Source organism: Cynocephalus volans, chromosome 15 (assembly GCF_027409185.1).
Source record: "Cynocephalus volans isolate mCynVol1 chromosome 15, mCynVol1.pri, whole genome shotgun sequence".
Classification (NCBI taxonomy): domain Eukaryota; kingdom Metazoa; phylum Chordata; class Mammalia; order Dermoptera; family Cynocephalidae; genus Cynocephalus; species Cynocephalus volans.
The window spans coordinates 31,836,052-31,857,874 of NC_084474.1; positions in this window are offsets into that span (position 1 = coordinate 31,836,052).

The window sequence follows — 21,823 nt, forward strand, 5'->3', positions numbered from 1 at the left end:
GTTGTATACTTGAACTCTTTCCTCATTTTATCCTTTTGAATAATACAGTACTAACGTGAATCTCTGATTAATATTTAAATGTACTTGGGGAGAAATAGGTAACCTAATCAAAGAAAATAATTAACAAACCACCTCATTCTCTTATCCCTCAGTTCCTTCAAGGAAGCATATATCTTGATTACTACAATATCATTACCTTTGACCTCCTTTCTAAATTAAAGCTTAATATATTTCAGGATTGAAATGCTCACTAACATTTAATTATAGTTTCTAAATATTTTGTGAATTTGCTGCTTACATATTGGCTTTTCCTAAATTCCTTTTTTCTCCTCACATACCTTACCAAGGATTAGTAACCTTCCAGACTGTTTTGTGATTGCAAGCAAGGACAAATTTCTGCGGCCTAGGTGGAAGCCACTGAAATGCCTTTTTTGGCAAGAAAAAATTAAAAAAAATAAAAAGAGATGGTTCTCCATGTATTAATGTAGAATGATATTCATTTTCTGAGAGTTGAACACCACAATTTTATTAAGGCTGAAAAATTCTGTAGGCGTATGAAAAGAATATGTGTATAAAAATTTTTCATTTATATGTGTATGTTTATGTGTGTGCATTTGTGCAACATATTTTGTATGTTTATATATAAAAACATATGGATTATATATAGATTATATAGAAATTGTAGATGGATAATTATCTATTTTCATATATAATCTACCTACTTACATTCCTCCCTCTTTATCACAATCTCTATCTTTATATCCCTATCACTGAGGAGTTAATTGGAAAGGGGAATAACTGACTTTTAAATTTTAATTTACATATATGGTAAACTTTACTATTATTTTTTATTTACTATCTAGCTTATGAGACTTTTATAATTCAGGACATAAGAGAAAAGGTAATGATGAGGATTATTATTCTTTTTACAATTTATTTTACAAAACCATTTAATGTAATAAATTTACAAAACTGGTTCAAAAAGCAATATAGTCATTCCACCAAAATTTAACTAGCTATATATTTTAAAACTACATGGTGTTTGTTTGGAAATCATTGTAAGCAAGATATGTGATGAGTTTAAGACAATTTTAAACTTGTTATTTAAAAGAAAACATAAAAAAAAGAATGAATGTAATTGCCAGGTTCCTGAGTAAGAAAAATAAAATGAATAGAGAATTCAGAAGTTTCTAAATTAATTTATAGTTTGAACAAAAATTCTCCAAAGGATTCTAAAGATAATTTTAACGTGATAAAATAAAGTAGTGATTTTGAAAAAGAATAAAAGTGAAGGAAGACTAATTATATCAGCTATTAAACACTATTGTAAGGATACAATGATGGTGTTGGGGCAGGAATAGACACAGAGAATACACTAACAAGTAGACTAGATAGAGCCCCTTTTCTATACACAGGGGAAAAAACCCATTCTTTCAGAATAAGTAGGCAGACTGGGCTGGGAGATACCCTCTATCTTCTATCCCTGACAAGAACTTTTACACCCTATTTGGGAAGGGGGACTGGGCAGAGGACTTGAACGATTTGCTAATCTTGTAATATCCAAATAGGATATATTTTCACAGAGTTTGACTATGCAGATGCTCCTCCACTTATGATGGAGTTATGTCCTGATAAATCCATTGTAAACTGAAAATATCCTAGGTGGAAAGCGCATTTAGTACACCTAACCTGCATTATATCATAGCTTAGCCTAGCCTACCTTAAACGTGCTCAGAACACTTAAATTAGCCTACAGTTGGGCAAAAGCATCCATCACAAAGCCTATTTTGTAATAAAGTGTTGAATATTTAACTTGTTAAATACTGTACTGAAAGTGAAAAACAGAATGGTTATATGGGTACTGGAAGTGTGGTTTCTACTAAGTGTTTTCACACCCACCTCAAAGTTGAGAAATCATAAGCTGAACCATCACAAGTCAGGGACTATATGTCTATATAAAAATCAACGTGTGTGTGTACAAAAGTGTTTATTTAAAAAAAAAGAAATAAGTTGGTAGGTCCCATTTAACATCATGGTCCTAAATAAATTCTAAATACATTAAATAATTAAATACAAATTATGCCTTAACTGAAACAACATCTATTAAATCTCTTGTGGGAGAATTTTTTAGACTTAAAACTATTCATCTATACAAAAACTATTTATTGAAGCTTCATATTTTTCAGCTACTAGGCTATATAGATTTAAGAAGTCAAAAGTACTAATTTTGAAAGAGCTTAGAGTTTAGCTGAAAACACTACTCAAGTAATGAGAATAATAAGCAATATTAGTGGCAAACAGAGGGTGATCAGAGCAGAAAGAGGGAAGCTGTAATCATGTGCATAGACACAGAGACAAGAGAGAATTTGAGCTGAGGAAGTTCATCAGTACTGAAGCTTAGAGGGAAAAATAAGTGACGTAAGTGAGGCTGAAGAGGAAAGCCAGAGTTGAGTTTGACGTATTTCATAATCCATGTTAAATGGAGCTCCGTTTCCTGTAGGCTCAACATTTTCCTCTTACTATAGCTTAGTTTTTCATACCAAAGTAGATTCCCCGCCCCTTACTTTGTTTTGTACTGTCTAATTAAACTTATGAGTTCTTTAGATTTTTTTATTTGTAAAAACTAGTGAGCTTTTTATTATTTCTATGTTTTTAGCTTATGATTTTATTAAGTTTTGTTTAGAAAACATGATCTCTTTAATTTTTATGTTGAGACTTTCTGTAGAGTCAAACTTTGTAAATGTTCATGAATTACTGACCAAAATACATATTTTCTAATTATTGGATTATGGTTTCTGGATAAGTCTATTAAATTAGTTAATTTTTTCTTGTTTCATCTTATCAGTTGCAAAAAGATATGTATCAAATATTTTAATAAAAGTGTGGGGCTGGCCAAGGTAGCTCACTTAGTTAGAGCATGGTGCTGATAACACCAAAGTCCAGGGTTCAATCCCTGTACAGGCCAGCCACCAAAAAATAAATTAATTAAAGTGTTGATGTGTCACTTCTTCTAATTTTGCCCATTTCACTTTGTGTATTTCTAGTCTATGCCACTAGCTCTATATAAGCTTAGAAACTGTACATCTTCTGGATGAATTATAGGATTTTATCATTACATAGTAATTCTCTTTCTCTTCAATAATGCTTTTTTTTCTTGAAATCTCTTTTGTCTAATATTAACATAACACTCTTTTTGGACTAGTATATTCTTTGGACTAGTATATTTTCTCCATCCTTTTACTTTTAAATATCCTATTATTAGGGTTTCCTTTTTATACAGCATAAAGCAGGATTTTGTTACTGTTGTTTTAGAAAATATATCAATTTTTTTAATGACAAGTTAAATTTTTAATGATTACATATATGTGTCTTTTTATTTTTTAAATTTTATTCTTCCTTTTCAAAATTATTTCTTGCCTTTTTCATTGATACCTTCCCATTCATCCTTTCTCCATTTTTTATCCTTACTTTTTCTGTAAATTAAATATGATATTATTTCATCTATTAAACTAAAAATTTCATCTTGTTTATTTGACTCAAGTTTAAAATTAATCAGTATCTACATTTGTCATTTAAATTACGTAAACTCTTAAAATGCTTTAAGGATCACGTCCTTCTCAACTGAAATGTTATTGTTGGCCATTACTATTAGTTTATGTTTATTACTGTCTACATATTGCGTGGTTACTAGTCTTTACAGTATTCCAATCCTAGTTAGCCACCCAGACTCCAGAGCGATAATGTTTAAATTATATTCCTAACTGTACAATTTATAAGCTTATACAACTTATAAACATAGCTTTGTGCCCATTTTTTAAAAATTCCTTCTGTTGTTTTAGGATTAATTTGCTCTTGTTTCTATAGTTTCTTCAGTTTCTCAGTAACCTAAGTAGAATCTTAGGTTACTGATTTTAGACTTTTCTTCTTATCTAATATAAGCATTTTGTATTAGTCAGGATGGTCTAGAGAAAAAGAACGAGTAAGATGTGTGTGTATACACACACACACATATTTTAATTGTAGGACTTGGCCCTCATGATTATGGGAACCAAGAAGTCCCACAACATGCCATCTGCAAGCTGGAGAAACAGGAAAGCCAGTGGTGTGATTCAGTCTGAGTTTGTGAGGGGAAGAGGGCAACGTTGTGAGTTCTGGATGGAGTCGAAGGACCAAGAACCAGAAATGCCAACATTTTAGAGCAGAAAATGGTTGTCCCACCTCAAATAGAGAGAATGATTTCACCTGTTCTGTGTCACTTTTTCTATTTGGGGCCCTCGATTGATTGGACGATGCCCTTCCACATTGGTGAGGGTCATCTTTTTCACTGAGTTTATCAACTGAAATGCTCACAGACATACCCAGGAACATTGTTTTACCAGCCTGTGGGCATCCCTTAGCACATAAAATTAACCATCGCATATTTAATTCTACAAATTTTTCTCTAAGCACTGCTTTAGCTTCATCCCATGATTTTGAAGAGTACTTTCATTTAGTTCAAAATATTGCTTTTTCCATAAGCCCTCCTTTTTGACCTATGGGTTATTTAGGGGTATGTTTAATGTCAAACATTAGAGGATTTTTTCCCCAGGTGTCTTTTTATTATTGATTTCTAATTTAATTCTTTTATAGTCCAAAAGCATATTTTGTGTGATTTTTATTCTTTTATGTTTTCTAAGGCTTATTTTATTTTATTTTATTTTTATTTTTTATTTATTTATTTTTTTTCCATCTTTTTCGTGACCGGCACTCAGCCAGTGAGTGCACCGGCCATTCATATATAGGATCCGAACCCCGCGGCGGGAGCGTCGCTGCGCTCCCAGCGCTGCACTCTCCCAAGTGCGCCACAGGCTCGGCCCCTAAGGCTTATTTTATAACACAGAATGTGGTCCGTCTTGGTGCACGTTCCCTGTGCACTTGAATTGAGTTTTATTCTGCTGGTGGTGGGTGGAGTGTTCTGTAAACATCAATTAGATAATGTTGGTTGATTGTGTTGGTTAGGTCATCTATGTCTTTACTGAGTTTCTGCCTCTTGTTCTATCATATAATGAGAGAAGTGCTGAAGTATCTAACTGTTTTTGTAGCTTTGTCTATTTTAACTTCAATTTATGAACTTTTGCTTCATATATTTTGTAGTTCTTTTGTAAAGTGCATACATGTTTAGGATTGTTATGTCTTGTTGAAGAATTGACCCCTTTATCATATTAGAAGGTCACTTTTCATCCCTGATAATATTTCTTATTCTGAAATCTCCTTTTTTTCTGAAATTAATACAGCTACTGCAGTTTTATTTTACTTATTGACTGCATGATATGTCTTTGTTTCCTCTTTTTTCTTTTAACCTATTCATGTTGTATGTCTTTATATTTAAAGTGAGTTTTTGTAGGCAGCAAATAGTTTTTTTTTTTTTTAAATCAAACTTCCCGTCTCTGTATTTTAGCTCTATATTTTAGACTCTTCACATTTAAAGTGATTATTGATATGATGAATTTAAAGTCACCATTTTGATAGTTGTTTTCTGTTCAATTTGCTTTTTGTTTCTTTTCCCCTCTCTTTTTGCCTTCTCTGTGTTAAGTTGAATGTCTTTTATGATTTAATTTTACCTTTTATTGACTTATTTTTTATACCTATCTTAGATATCAAAGTGCTTTTGAATTTTGAATTTCTTATTGAATAAATGTATTAATGAGATAATTGATCTCTCTAATTCTCTTTGTGAAATGTAGTAAGTAATATTACCTAAACCATATACTTGTTTGTATAATTAAAAGATATGGTATGTAGCAAAATAAAGAACTTAGCAAAGTGTCTAGAATACAGAAAGAGCTCAATAGTTGTTGTTATATAAAAAACTTTATGATTTTATTTAATGCTATCTGCTTTTCTAATGGAAGTCACTTCAATATGACTGCCTGACTGCCAAAGTTTATAATTCTTAATAAGTTTTGAAATGATTTTAATTTCACTTAGTATTTTAAATTTGTGTTTCGTTTTTTCTCATCTACCATCTCTTTCTGTTTGTTGTGTTTGCCAAATGGATTATTTTTGCTTTTTATTTTTTTGCCAAATAGAATTTATTTTTATATAAAAGTAGCTGATTTTCATAAATAACCTAAAGTCAATCTTTTTAGAAAACAGATTGCAAATATTTTTAGTGTTTTGATAGTATTTAGGTAAATTGTTTTTTTAATATATTTGAGATGGAGGAAAATACTATCATACATAATACTGAATGTAAGAAAAATGGCAAGTTTTTGAGATGGAGGAAAATACTATCATACATAATACTGAATGTAAGAAAAATGGCAAGTTTTCTGCATTTGCATTCACTACTGTTCAATTTTTAATTAAAGTATTATCTCAAGCAGGATGTAATATAAGTAAAATATTTTATATAGAGATAAATGGAAAATAACAAAAGGACTAACAGTAAAACATACTAAAGTCTAAAAGAATAAATATTTGAAGATTATTAAATCATATTTAAACTGTTGAAATAAATATTTCTTAAGCTTTCCAGATAAAATCAGAGGATAATAAATAAATTGAAGTTATAGAGCTTATGGCTTATATTCCCTAGGTAAAAGAAGACCAGTGGATACATGTTTTAAGGAAAATTAAGGGAAATAGATTAAGTGCAAGACAAGAAAATCATTTGCTTGGCGGGAGCTGAGCTCTATTATGTATATAATCTGTCTAAATATCTATTGATAATATTGATAATGTTTATTTACTTCAGGTATAATAAGAAGAAGTTGTTGACTGACTGCTTGTTCCTACAGTCATTGAGGAATCGTGGTCATTCCTACAATTTAGTGAAGAATTTTATTATTTGTTCTAGGACGTGGATGTATGTGAATGTTCTGACAGTCCTCACGACTGATTCCTTCAGTTTTAACTCGTTGAAGCCTGTGATCAAAAATAAATGTATACTCTTACTTCATAACACTAATTTGGTATCATCTTCTAGTTGGTATATAGTTTCCTTCTGAATTTCATCGTAGACTAAGCTGGTCTTTAAATACAATATTTTCAGAGCTTCGCAGATGCGTTAAAAATATAATCATTATCTTTTAAATGAAAACTGTCTTTGAAAATGTCCATTGTATCTGTATTTCAGAGTTAGAATTCCTCCATATCTTATGCTGTTGTATGTTTCCTTTCCCAATACTCAGTTATTAAAATTAACACTGGAAGCTATAATGCTTTTTTCTCAAAGAAAATAAATAAATAAATAAAACAGCTACTTTTATTAGACTTCTATGTAGAAGATCCTGCCAAAGAATTACACTTGTTATGCTAATATAGTAGTTAATTAATTAAACAAAATTTTTTATACTACTGTCTGACTGTAGAGATACTGGGGTTATGATAATCTATAAGAAGCAGTGTCTGTATAGCTTAGAGTATACCGGAATATATTTATATGAACACTTGTTTTATAATAATAACTTTATGGATTAAAAAATTCTTTATAATGCTCAAAAGGCTGAAGCATATTATCAGAGTTATTCTTATAATTTTCAGACACTCAAGCACATTTTCACAATTTTGCTGAAAATATTTTGCAAGGAAACATGACTGGTGTCTTAGTCTGTTTTTGTTGCTATAACAGAATACCACAAACTAGGTAATTTATAAAAGAAAAAGTTTATTTATCTCATGGTTCTGGAGGCTGTGAAATCCAGGAGCATGGTGGCAGCATCTGGTGAGGGTCTTCTTCTTTAGTCACAACATAGTAGAGAGCATCACCTGGTGAGAGGGCAAGAGTACCAGCTCAGGTCTCTCCTCCTCTTCCTATAATGCCACCACTTCCATCATGGGATCTCTGCCTGATGACCTTATTCAATCCTAATTATCTCCCAAATTTTCCATCTCCAAATAACATCGATATGTGAATTTGGGAATTAAATTTCCAGCACGTGAAATCTAGAAAACACATTCAAACCATAGCAACTGGTAAAAGCAAAGCTGTCCACTCTATTGTAGGTCAACCTGAGCATTATTGACACTTGACCTAGATCATTTTTCACTGTTGGCGTCTCCTCTGTCATTGTAAGATATTTGTGGAATCCCTAGACTGTACCTACTAGATGCAGTAGCACCTCTCTCCCCTCTCCTTCAGTTGTAACAGCCAAAAATGTCTTCAAGAAATTGCCTAACGTCCCCCAGTTGAGTGGGTGAGGGAGCAAAATCACCCTTGTTGAGAACCAGTGATGTAGCTTGATAATTTTTTTAATGTTACCTAAATTTTGGTAGAATGATATTTCATGTGATTTAATAAAAGACCCTAAATAGCCAAGCAATCCTGAGCAAAAGAGATAAAACCAGAGGCATTATACTACCCGACTTCAAATTATACCACAAAAGCTGCAGTAACTAAAACAGCATGGTACTGGCATAAAAACAGACACATGGACCAATGGAACTGAATAGAAAACCCAGAAATTAACCCATATACGTACAGTTAACTGGTCTTTGACAAGGTACCAGGAATATATAATGGAGAAAGGACAGCCTCTTCAATAATTTGTGCTGGGAAAACTGTATATCCCTGTGTAGAAGAATGAAACTGGACCCCTGCATCTCACCGTATACCAAAACTGACTCAAAATGGATTAAAGACTTTAACATAAAACCTGAAACTATGTCAGATGTATATTTTGCAAATATTTTCTCCCATGGGAGCTAAAAATAAATAAATACACAAATAAACTGGGGGAAGGGAAGAAAACACAACAATCACAATTCCTTGAAGTTGTTACGACAAGCGAACAGATGTGAGGTTGTTAGGAGGGAGGGGGAGTGGGAGAGGGGAGGGAGGTTTCGGCAATGGGCCACAATAATCAACCACACTGTATATTGATAAAATCAAATTAAATAAAAAAAAAACAATTATAAAGCCATAAAAAAATAAAATTAAATTAATAAAAATAATTAAAACCTGAAACTATAAAACTCCTGGAAGAAAACATAAGAAAAATACTTCAGGACATAGGACTGGGCAAAGCCTTTATGAAAAGCACAGGCAACAAAAGAAAAAATAAACAAGTGGGAGCATATCAAACTAAAAAACTTCCAGATAGCAAAGGTAACAATCAACAGAGTGAAAAGACAACCTACAGAATTGGAGAAAATATTTGCAAATTATACATTCCAAATGGGATTAATGTCCAGAATATGCAAGGAACTCAAACAATCGTAAAAAAACTAGTAATCCAGTTTAAAAATGGGCATAGGATCTGAATAGACATTTCTCAAGGGAAAACATACATGGCCAACAGGTACATGAAAAAATGCCCAACATCACAATCACCAGGGAAATGCAAATCAAAAGCACACTGAGCAATCATCTCACCCCAGTTAGACTCATTGTTATCAAAAAGACAGAGAATAACAAATGCTGATGAAGGTGTGGAGAAAGGATAATTCTTCACTGTTGGTGAGACTGTAAATTAGCACAGCCATTATGGAAAACAGTATGGAGGTTTCTCGAACAACTACAGATAGAACTACCATGTAATTCAACAATTGCACTACTGAGTATATACCCAAAGGAATGGAAATCATCATGTTGAAGGGACACCTGCACTCCCATGTTTATTGCAGCTCTATTTATAATAGCTGTGATATGGAATCATCCTAAATGTCCACTGACAGATGACTGGGTAAGGAAAATGTGGTATATATACATAATGGAATACTACTCAGCCATAAAAAGAATGAAATTCTGCTATTTGCACCAGCACAGATGAGTCTGGAGAAATTTATGTTAAGTGTAATAAGCTAGGCACAGAAAGAGAAATACCGCATGTCCTCACTCATAAGTAGGAGCAAAAAAAGAAAGAGAGAGAGAGAAAGAGAGAAAGAAAAACAACAATCACAATAATATGTTGTACTTTCAGAAGGACAGAGGAGAACTGTGGTTACTAGAGGTAGGAAAGGGGTTTAGGGGGTTAGCAAGAAAGGGTTAATGGATGCAAGGAATGATTGTTTTGTAATGATGAACATGCTAATTATGCTGAATTGATCATCACACATTGTACGTGGGTATTGACATTCAACTCTGTACCTCACAAATATGTAAAATCAATTACGTCTCACAGTAAAAAATAAAACATAAAAATAAAAAAGTAAGATAAAGTATTTATACAGAAAATAAAGCTGGAATTATAGCATGGCTACATAACAGAAATACTTTTACCAAAATCTGGTTACTTTTCATAGTTTGACAAAGTGAATTGAAGCATATCACTAAACAGATGACCTTAAAGAAGCAAAACGTTTGTGATCAGAAAGACCTTTTCTGAATCCCAGCTCTACGTAGGTGGTGCAAAGGAATAACAACCTCCTTGAATCCACAGGGCGATGAATTTCTTCTCCCTAATACTTCTCCCAGATACTAATTCAGCCTTCTGGAATCAAGGAATTTGAACATTACATCTCTGTTTATTTCACGGGCTCCCTAAGTGGCCCTTAAGTCCCATTACTGCAATGGCTTCTTCATACAGGAAAAAAAAAATCAATTATTTATTTTATTTTCTTCTTTCCCTAGTCATACACACCAAACACTGTCAGGTATGTAATAATCTAATTGTTCCAATATTTTGGACCCTAGTGATGAACAATAAATAAGGAAAGAGGAGAGGTATCTATGTGAGTCTTCTTAGTGTGAGTATGTTGAATGTATGGGGAAGCTGGTTTGAGCAATAGTGGTATATAAGCATGCAGGTGTGATTAGTAAATTACTGAACATTTTTTAAGACAAAGTGACTCAGTGAATGTTTAAAAAAATTTCTCCAAAGCCCATAACACGAAAGAGAATGTAAATTTGTAAAAAGAAGCCGAAGGCATAGCATTAACACTCACACTGAACATAACTGACCAGAAAGAAATAATTCTGCATATTTGATCTTGTATATTTTTATAGAAATATCAATAGTTGTCACTTCTCTATCAAAGAGTATTCTTAGTGTAATGACATGTGTGGTATAATGAAAACATTTAATAGAAAACACCTTATATGGGGTTGCATTAAATTGCTAGAAAGAGTGAAACTACATTAAGATACAATCTCACAGCATATTAAGTTTTTAATCTCTTTATTGAAGTATAATATAGATACAGAAAAGTGCATATATCATAAACCTATTGCTTGATAAAGTTTCACAGCAATACACACCCATGTATGCACAGATTAGGATTTACGCACAGAAATCTGAGCTCCTTTTAAAGACCTACGGTGGACACATATTTCACGTGGTTTGATCATTATTCAGTGTTATCCCATGCATAGTTTTTAAAATTTACCTTAGATGTCTATGTTTATATGTTACATGCTTTTTATATTGTAGTAGCCGTTAATTTTTTATCAGAATAATGACATTATAAAATAAGTATTTTAAGAACAATAGCTTGTATAAGGTTCACAGGATGAAAGGGATGGGGAAGAGGACGGAAGAAGTGAATGTCCTGGGAGACTGTCGCAGTATCCTACACAGAAGGCGATTTCATCTTGAACTAGGAAGACTATGGGAATGCATAGGTAGGGATAGATAAGAAAAGTATTATTTAGGGTGAATCAGTACTGCTTGGTTATTGAATTGACAGGAAGATCAAAGTAGATAGAATTTGGCATATTTGTTAACATCGTACATGTGTATTTTTTTTTCAAGATTATGTATATAGAGATAGATATATGAGTTATATTTGGAAAAATAATTATACCAAATTAAAATTAGGGAGATCAGAAAGGAAAGCTTTTATTGTTTTGGTGGGCAAATGAGTTCCAGTTTATATATGTAAACAACTTTTTTATAATAATGAGAGTTTGGGCATAATATTTTTGGCAGTTGGTTTCCATGCTCCCTATAGCTCCAGTTGTCAAAGCGTGAGGGAAGATGAGGGGACGGGTGAGGTAATAGCAGTTAATCTACTCTGGAAAGTAATGAGACAGTCAGTTGTCACTGTCTTCGTTCTAACCAATCACATCTTCCAGAATGTTCCCAATTAACATTTCAGCCTTAATGAGTAATTGTTACCGTGTCCAAACCACCTCTGGGAGCTGGAAAGACTTGGACTGTGCCACTGCAACCTCATCTGTGAGGTTTCATAGGCTCACGTTTTATTGACCTCATAATAATGAGATTGAATTTTTCGGTCTGCACTTACATTATTGTGGCAAAGTTTTTCTAGGAAAAGCATTCTAGGAAAAAAAAGGATTAATCAACAACTAAGGACGTAAAATTATATACTGCAATGATGTAGCTACAGTAATAAAAATTTGGAATCATATTTCTAAATAGTGATGGTAATTTTAAATGCCTGAGATTCCAAAGGAAAAGAGAATAGCAGCAAACAAAAGAATGCAGAATTGAATAATGTCTATATTTATGGGGTGGTTGAGGAAGAGGAGAAAAGCGAATTGCCACAAAGGTAGAGGTGGAATTAGGATAATATCATTTTAAATAAAAACATTTATTGTATTTGTTATGTCAAAGGTAGATTTCAAGTGAAGGTAATGAAACAAATCTCAGGCCTGTCAGTTGCGTGAACCCTTCAAAATCCTCAGTTAACAATGTGTTTCTAGTAATTTGTTCCTCTTCAGGAGCCCTCTCAAAGTTGTGTAAGCTTCAGACTTACAAAAACTAGAGCGGCAATTGTAAGAATTTTTTCTACTGGGTATTAATTTTTACTCATTTTTATTTTAAAAATAGTAGTAATGCCACAACAATTATTCTCTCTCTTAATACTTAAGTAAAACATAATTATTTTTCCCCTAGCATTTTGATACAAATAATTATTGAATATTTAAATTCTATGTATTCATGGCTTACTTAAACTTTTCCAGAAGTCCCTATTTATGACCTAAGCTGTTATTTTCCCTCTTTCCCTCCCTCCATCCCTCCCTTCTTTCCTTTCTTGTTTCTTTCCTTCCTTCCTTCATTTCTATCTTTCTACCATAACTGAAGGGAGAATAGTTAGAAGAACATATCTGCTATCATAAGGTATAGTTATCATTAAAAATCTAAATTGCCCTAATGAATGTGGGTGTAACTGCTTGACTGAACAAACATCCATTTACTGTCACAATCCAACATGACAGTGATATTGCTGACTGAAGCTTTGTTGCTGTTTTTTTTTGAAGTTAAAGATTTAGAAATAGAGTTTTTATTTTTAGGGTCCTGGCACTGAAAATTTCTTGTTTGGCTTTCCGTATCAAATAAAATGACCTGTAAACTTTTGGAGGTTGGTTCAACCAAAAAGGACAAACCTAAAAGGGAATGGATTTGTTGCTATATGTCAATTCTCTTTGCATTAAAACCTAAATACTAATCCCAACAGTATATTCACATAACTTTTAAAAGTTTTCTTGTGCCTCAAGAAATTAAAAGAAGAATTTAAAAATATGCACATTTAAAAAGATTTTGCAGTTATCAGAAAGTTTTCTTTGCTTCAAAATGTGATTAATACGCTACATGACCCAATGAATACCTTTCTTCTTATTGTATGTCAAAATCCTTAGTTATAATGCATATATGAGGGCAGTTCAAAAAGTTTTTGGAAAAATAGAATTGAAAGATAATAATAATATTTTCATGAACTATTGGAAGTGCTCTCATATATATATGAGAGTGTAGTTGATCTTTACTATTTGCAGATTCTGTATTTGTGAGTTTGCCTACTCACTCAAATTTATTTTTAACCCCAAAATCAATACCTGGGGCACTTTGCAATTATTCGTGGACATGTGAAGAGTGGTGCAGAGTGGCAGAGAGAGGTCTGAGTTGCTTCATGTGTGTACTCCCAGTTCAAGTCAAACAAGGCATTGCTCTCCAGTCTTGTTTCAGTTCTCCTATTGTAAACAACTATTGTTTTTACAATATGTTTAGTGCCACACTTTTCTCATTCTTATTCTTTTTGTTGGTGATTTTACTATTTAAAATGGCCCCAAGCACAGTGCTGAAGTGCTGCCTAGGGATCGTAAGAGCAAGAGACCTGTGATGTGTCTCATGGAGGAAATACATGTGTTAGATTAGCTTCATTCAGAAATGAGTTACAGTGCTCTTGGCTGTGAGTTCAATGTTAATGAACCAACAATATATAGGAAACAGGTATCTTTAAACAGAAACACACATAAAAAGAAGGTTATATATTGATTAGTTTATGAAAAATGTGGTGACCAAAGGCTTGAAGGATATAATCCTTATTTTTCCTATGAGCAATAGATCAGTATTTGCTAATTCAGTGCTTATGCTGACTTTATAGAAAATTATTACCATGGATAATGAGAATCAGCTGTACATATGTGTATGTATTTATACACACATACACACACACATATCCTTTCTGCATTTAAGAAGTTGAAATAGAAAATTATAATATACTAGTACTATTACAGTCTCCAAGAATACATAACAAAAACATATTTGATCATTAAGAAATTAATAAAATGGTAACTGTGTTTCATTTCACTACTTACAATCAGAATTCAAATAATTTTGTTTAATATTTACTTCTGAAACTGGTACACTATTTAGCTGTTTTGATACCATGAATGTTTGTTTTATACATAGACAATAAACAAGTTTTACAAATATCGGTATAGAAAATCTTTCAATTATTGTGACTGACTCATTTATAAGCCATATTTCTGAATGAGTCTTTATTAAGACTTCTGATTTTCTTATAGTTCAGAGAAATGAATTAAGTCTTTTACTTCCACGTATTTTTTTCTTTGCGAAATCTTGAGTCAAGGCTTTAAACATGCTATCCGCACCTTTACCTTAGGCCCTGTTCACTTGAGAGGGGATAACTGTGCATTTTGCAATTTCCTTGCCGAACTTGTTCTTTACTGTGCTCATTCCTAAAGCTGGGAAGAGGGATACTGTACAGGTGGCACCTGTTGTAAGTGGGAATGAGGAAGAGTCCACGGGTATCTTATTCATGTCTTAGTACTATGGATATGCCATAGGATGGGCCTGATAGGCCTCCTAGGCCATTTGTCAGGTTCAGAGTATTTTGTCAGATTCCTTCTTTAGATTGCTGCTAGGATAGAGATGAGACTACAGAAAAACATGAGTAGTTACATTCAAGCCTCTGCAGACTCATTCTGTGCTGCTTTGTTCACACACTCCTGGTCTACTACCCACAGACATCAGTAGCTGCTATTCTTGAGAAAAGTAGATGGTGGTTGGATAGAAGTTGGAAGGGAAGGGCAACAAAACTAAGTATTTGAACTGCCAAAATTCCATAAATCTTGCCTGATAATATTTTAGTTTGTCAGAATTTATTTAATTAGAAGCTGATAACACATCTTTCTTTCAATAGTATTATGAATTTCCCATGTATGCACAAATGTTTTGCAAACTAGAAAGTTTTTTTTATCTCCTGATCTATTTGTCTATTCTAATACAATACCATGCTGTTTTTATTATAATGGCTTTATGTTATATTTGAAAATCAGATAAGTTCATTCTCATTACTCTTTCATTTATAAATTTTGGTAATTTGCAAGTTTTTATTTTTCAATATGGCTTTCATGTCATTTCATCTAAAGCCCCTCTACCCCATCAAAAACAAATAAATAAAACACTTTCTAATTGGAATTGTATATATTACTTTGAGATAATTGTTATTTTTATATATGCTTTTACATATAAGGAAATTGAATCATTACCATTGTTGTTATTTCTAGTTGATTATTTTCTAAAGGTTATCTTTTATATCATTCCAAGATTTACACGAATTTTTAAATTTTCTGTCCCCATTGTAAATGCTAGAACCTAAAAAGAAATTTGATTGGTACTAGTGAGATTGGGTACTCCTGTAGTATTCCCAGGTTAAGGGAAATGGCCTTAATGTTTCACTATTTAGAAACATGTTTAATATTGAGTTATGGTAAGTACTCTATAATATTTATGTGAGTGCCTCCTATTCCAGCATTTGCTTTTTATACCATACTAAATGATGCTTCCCAAATACTAACTCTGGTCTGTAATCCTGTAGTGGAAGTGAATGGGGCAACTAGAAGAATGTTCTTTGTGCTCTGGAAAGTCTTTTCATTGGTATTGTGATATAGACATACAATCACATTCAAGAGACTACAACAAAATTCAGAATGAGTTTTACTTCTGATTTAAACTAGTCCCAGGTTAGTAACCTGTATATGTAATTCTCAACTTTCCACTGGAATACCTAAGAATTAACAACAGTGCAAATTAAGGCAGGTGTTCAGGAGTCAGACAGTAAGAGGGCTTACATACTTCTTTCTCTCTACCTGCAAGCCAGTAAGTTTGCTTTGTTTCAGAAGTCTAAATGTATAGGACATTAATTATATTTCTCAACCTAGCTTCATGGCACCTGTGGAAAGACAATATTTCAGTTATCTGTCTCTTTATACAGATTTAAATCATTGCCATTATAATCATGCTCATTATTTTGATGACAATTACTTGATTGTAAGCTCCACTGGGGCTGGATTTTTTTCTATTTTTTCACGTAGAAACAGCTAGTGACTGGAAAGGTGCTTGACACATAAAATGTACTCATGTGCTCATTGTAAATACTATACTCTGTCAAAGTAAATTATTTTTATATATATTTTATTCACATACTCATAAGTATTTGTGGAGTGTTTGTCATATGGTTATGAAAGGCAGTGTTCTAGGCAGTAGAGACATAGCAATTAATAGAAAATAGAAGATCTTTGCTTTCATAAAACTTACATCATAAAGCACTGGTAAACTCCTAGCCTTTGCTGCACATTGCAAACACCTAAAGATTTAAAAAAAAAAAAAACTGATTCCTGGCTCCCACCTGCAGAAATTCTGATTTAATTGGTATCTGATGCAACTTGGACCTTGGGGGAGTTTTAAAGTTCCCCAGACGATTCTAAAGTGCAGCAGAAATTTGTGAAACACTGACCTAATATTCAAGTTTGGCATCAAGCACTTCTACACTACTTACTTGAGAGTGGCGATGGCTTGTGTTACAAAAGCCACTACCTTACCCACACTGTTTAGTTCATATTAGATTCATGTGTTCACTATTAATACTATTTTAACTATGTTCTGCGTTTTTACTTCAAAAGAAATACAGTTGATCCTTGAACAACATGGGTTTGAGCTGTGCAGGTCCATTTATAAGCAAGTTTTTTTCAATAAATATATTGGAAAAATTTTAGTCATTCATGACATACTTAACTAAACAGTTAAATAGCCTAATGTTTAGTTAAATAGGTAAGTTTTTGGAGAGTCAAATTTATATGCAGATTTTCGACTGTGCAGGGGTCAGCACCTCTAACCACTGCATTGTTCAAGGATCAACTTCTTCATTATGGTATTTTCAAAAAGCCAACCAATATTGTTTTTTAAGATATATTTATCAAAAAGGAGGTGAAATATTTAACATTCCAGTTAAGAATCAATGATATGTCCCCTTTTATTAAACAGAGATTCAAGTATTGTTTTATCTAAACCAAATATCATATTAAAATGTTATTCTATCTATGTATCTAAAAAAGCTTTAAGGAGGAATGCCGAGCAGTCAGTTCTTGACTGCACTGTAATGTATAAAATATCATTGCATTTTTAAATGGAGAAACTGTAACTCTTATTTATTTATTTATTTATTTGGCTTCTGGATGCTAAAGTTTATGTTCATTATAGTACATTTGTTTAAAATGTTCAAGTCTAAATGTGCACTCAGCATAGGAATACTGCTGCTATTTTTCTTATACATTATACCTTTTAAGAACATATTTGAAATAGGTACTGGCCCAAACTGATAACTTCCCTTCATTTTGCATAATGCAGCAACTTTGGTATCAAAATGCCGCCACCATCTTAAATAGTCTTACTAGTTGTGCTGAGTTTGCAGTAGCAGCAATGGTAATACCCATTATACAAAGGAAATGAAGAAATAGTGACTGTCAAATCCTAACATGTTTCTTATATCCACACTTTTTAAAAAATTTTCCTTACCAGTATAATCGATATTCCAGTTAATAATTTAGTATTAATCAGCTTCTTATCTTCTGAAAAGGAGAGTGTGTTTTGAATCACAAGGCAACTGGCCTTGAAGTAAATTGAATATATGCATATCTTTTCTATCACCTCCGAGCTTTTCTGCAGAGTATTTTCTTGGCTACATTTAGGCTTCAGCTGTGCAGTCCTCATGTTGTTTATCCTAACAGTGGCTGATTTAATTATAATACAGTTTTCACTCTTCTTTAGTTTTGGATTTTAGGTTTACTTGCATATAACTACTTTTAAGTAATAGTGTGATATTTTAATGAGTAAGTAAAATAAATATAAATAGTTGAGGTAAATCATAAATACTATAAACAATATTTGCATTCTTGTAAACTAATTCAGCTATTTCACAAGGTGCTTATGTATCTCAGTCTAATTTTTTAGATTTTACTATAAATGGCATTTTCTATAGTGATTTGAGTAATTTGCATTGATAAAAAAAAAAGATGTGGATCAAAAGTAACACTAAAATAAGTATTTAAAATTGGTTCCTTGCACTAAGGCTCATGAACTGAAAAACAATATAAACTGAGAAATGAGCTATGGAATAATTGTAAATCTTTAAGGGGAATTACGACAATATGCAAGCAAAGCTATAGAAGTTCATTTTAAATACAAGAATTTTCAGCAATTCTACGATATGAGTATATTTCAAAAACAATGATAAAAAATAGACTTTTTAAAATATTGGGAATAACTTTGGTTTAAGTGTACAAATTAGTTAATGTGGTTCTGCGGGCCATTGCATAGATCTGCAAGATCAAAAACCAAAATGAAAGAAATTATTTAAATTGCTTTTATTTGAAAATTATATATATTCTGGATTTTAAGAAAAGATTTATGAAGCTCGTTGAGAACACAGTCCCATCATTATAGGCATATATGTCAGGGATAGTGACTTGCTTTGAAGATTAAAATGCAGATTTTTTGATTGTTTTAATTTTTAAATTTACTCTAATCAAAATTAGAAAGAAGAAGAGACAAGTTTTCTATTTCAAAATAGGAATGATGCTTAGGTTAGAACAGTGATGGCAAGAAAATACAATGTTTAATTTAATTAACTTTATTTTTGAGAAATGAAAGGTAGCTTTCTTTGGAATTAAGCCATGTTGTTGGGTAGATTTCTGTACTTAATGATTTCCTTTTTGCACTGAAAAATACACTGGGTTGACTTGGATTATTGTTTTTCTTCTTTTGGCTTTTAGTGATTGTACTTTGTGTAATCTGCATACTGGGAAAGTGGGATATGAAAACAACAAAAACTACAGAAATGCTTTTGGAATTAATATGTAGTGCTTTGGGTAATGAAAACTAATTTTAAAGGAATAAGTTTAGAGAAAAAATGTATTAACTATACTTGAAAAATAAAATGTTTCCATTTTGATATTGACATTCCAAATTAGTTTTACGAAAATTCCTTTATGCAAATAACCTTGATTTTTATTAGCTTGTTTTCTATTTTAAATCACGCTGTGAAGGAATGATTACATCAAATATAAAGTATAGAACAATTTAACAGGCTTAATAGTCTTACAGATAAGATAGAAACGTTTCTGCTATTATCTTGAACACTCAATAGTGAATTGAATTGTTGTCTTCTTTAAACACTATACTGTTTTCATCTCATGGTATGTTGCTCTAAAGAAATTTAAATATATTTCACATGCCAGTTTAGAGAACCATTTCTCTGAGAGACACGTTTTTTTTGAGATCACTAGTTGTACTATTTAAAATTAACCTTTTACTTACATATAATGTCATTCTCTCTTGAGTATTTGACTTGACTAGGGCTAAGAAGACATGAGATGACACTAAATAACAGTACAGTAATAGTTTTCTCAGTTTAAAGAACAGATACTGCAAAGTGGCATCTAAGTGAGACTTCCAGTACATTGTAGCATATCATACATATTTATTTTTGAATATAGATTGTTTATAAATTTTACTTTAGAAAATGTGTGCTACTTGTTATAAATTACTGTTTTATATATTTGCATGTATTTTTGACGTTTTTCCCAGTAAACCTTGGAATTAAACTTAAAAGTACTTCCAAATTTATGTTGATTGTAAGGTTTAGTAACATAAGTCCCATGTAGTTAAGGATAGTTGTATCTATTATCACCAAGATGTAAAGGTAATATAGTTTTTCTTTGAACTACTTAAGCTGTTAATCTAATGTAGCCTTAATGAATTTACTCATTGCAAGAAGTTGATGAAGCAATAAGGAAAGCTTGCCTGGCTGATATCTATCTGTCCTTTTCCTGAAAATAACTGAATTTTAGTGTGAAAATATTTAAAAGAACACCATAACTGTTTTATGTATTTAAGGCTTTTGCAACTTAATTTTATAATTACATTTTGTTCAGTTGTGCCATGGATTTATTTCCTGAGTTATGAAAACTTCACACTCACTATTGAATGAAAAACACAGGGAGTACTAAAGAATGTGATACTTGCTTTGATTATAATACTCAACTAAAAATCCAGAGTTAACCATAACCAAAATTGTTTCTGTGTGACATTTTCTTCTTTTTCTTTGTCTCTCTCCTTTCTTTTCTTCCTCATCCATTTTCTTTGTCTTTTCTTCTCTTTAAACAAATAAAAAAAATTATGAATATGGCCTAATAGGTTTAGAGTAGAGACGAGGATTGGTCATAAAGAGATACATACATTAATTTATAAATACAAGTTATCTCAAGTTGAAATCAATACAAGAGAAAGTCTAATTTCCATTTAGCCAGCCATCAGGATTAACTTAAGTTCTCAATTTTCTTTGTGGAACAAACTAATTAGTTTTCAGGGTGTGCACATCTCACCAACACTATCTACCCATCAAGAGTCATCTGTATCTGTCATCTAGCATGTTGTCGCCATTTGTTCTTGTTATTTTGTTTAATAACTTAGTTAGATATTGAACAATCTAAAGCAATATGAGGTTAAAAGTGCCTCCCCCCCCCCCCATAAAAACCAAGGGAAATACTTTGGAAGTAGATCAAAGCAAATTGACAAAAATGTAAAAAATATTTTGAAAACTGTAAAATTCCAGAAGGCTTCTGCCTTCACGTTGCTTTACTTTTTTCCCTCCATTAAAAAAAAAAAATACTAGAAAAAAAATACTAGCTTTGACTTTTTTCCTCTTTTAAAAAATTACTAGAAATCAAAGGCAATGCATGAGATTTATGCAAAAAAATAAAAATAAAATTACTAAAGAATCCCAATCAGTGGATACTTACTCAAAGAAAAGGTCTTCATTCTCCAACAAAACAGTAGCATTTATATCTATTTAAATCAAATAAGTTATTAGGTATTGATATATCATTTTTATAATTCCTTTTAAAATTATTTTATTTGCCTAATCAGATCAGGAAATTACTAGTCCTAGAATTTAAGAAAAGAGGGCTTCCACTGTACTTTGTAATCTCTTTGAGAAAAATGTCAAAGAGAATTCTTCTTTTTCTAGGCTGAAGCTGACTGAATTCTGTGTGTGTTTCCACATCTGGTTATCATTAGGAAGACTAACTCCCCACTTGAGGTGATATGCCTGCTATGTGGATCTACTATATCTTCTGGAAATTCTCAAGTTTTTACTCTATGAAATGAAGAAACTAATTTACAACAACATGAGAAATAGGTTTCATCGTGAAAGCCAGCTCTGATTCATTGCTGGTGGCTAGCTGAAGATTTGTGCTGAGGTAGCCCCTTCCACCCTAGAGTACAATGCCCTGATCTGAGAGTGATGTCTGTCATGGGAACAGAACAGGGTGGAACAATAAAACCATGATAACATTGTT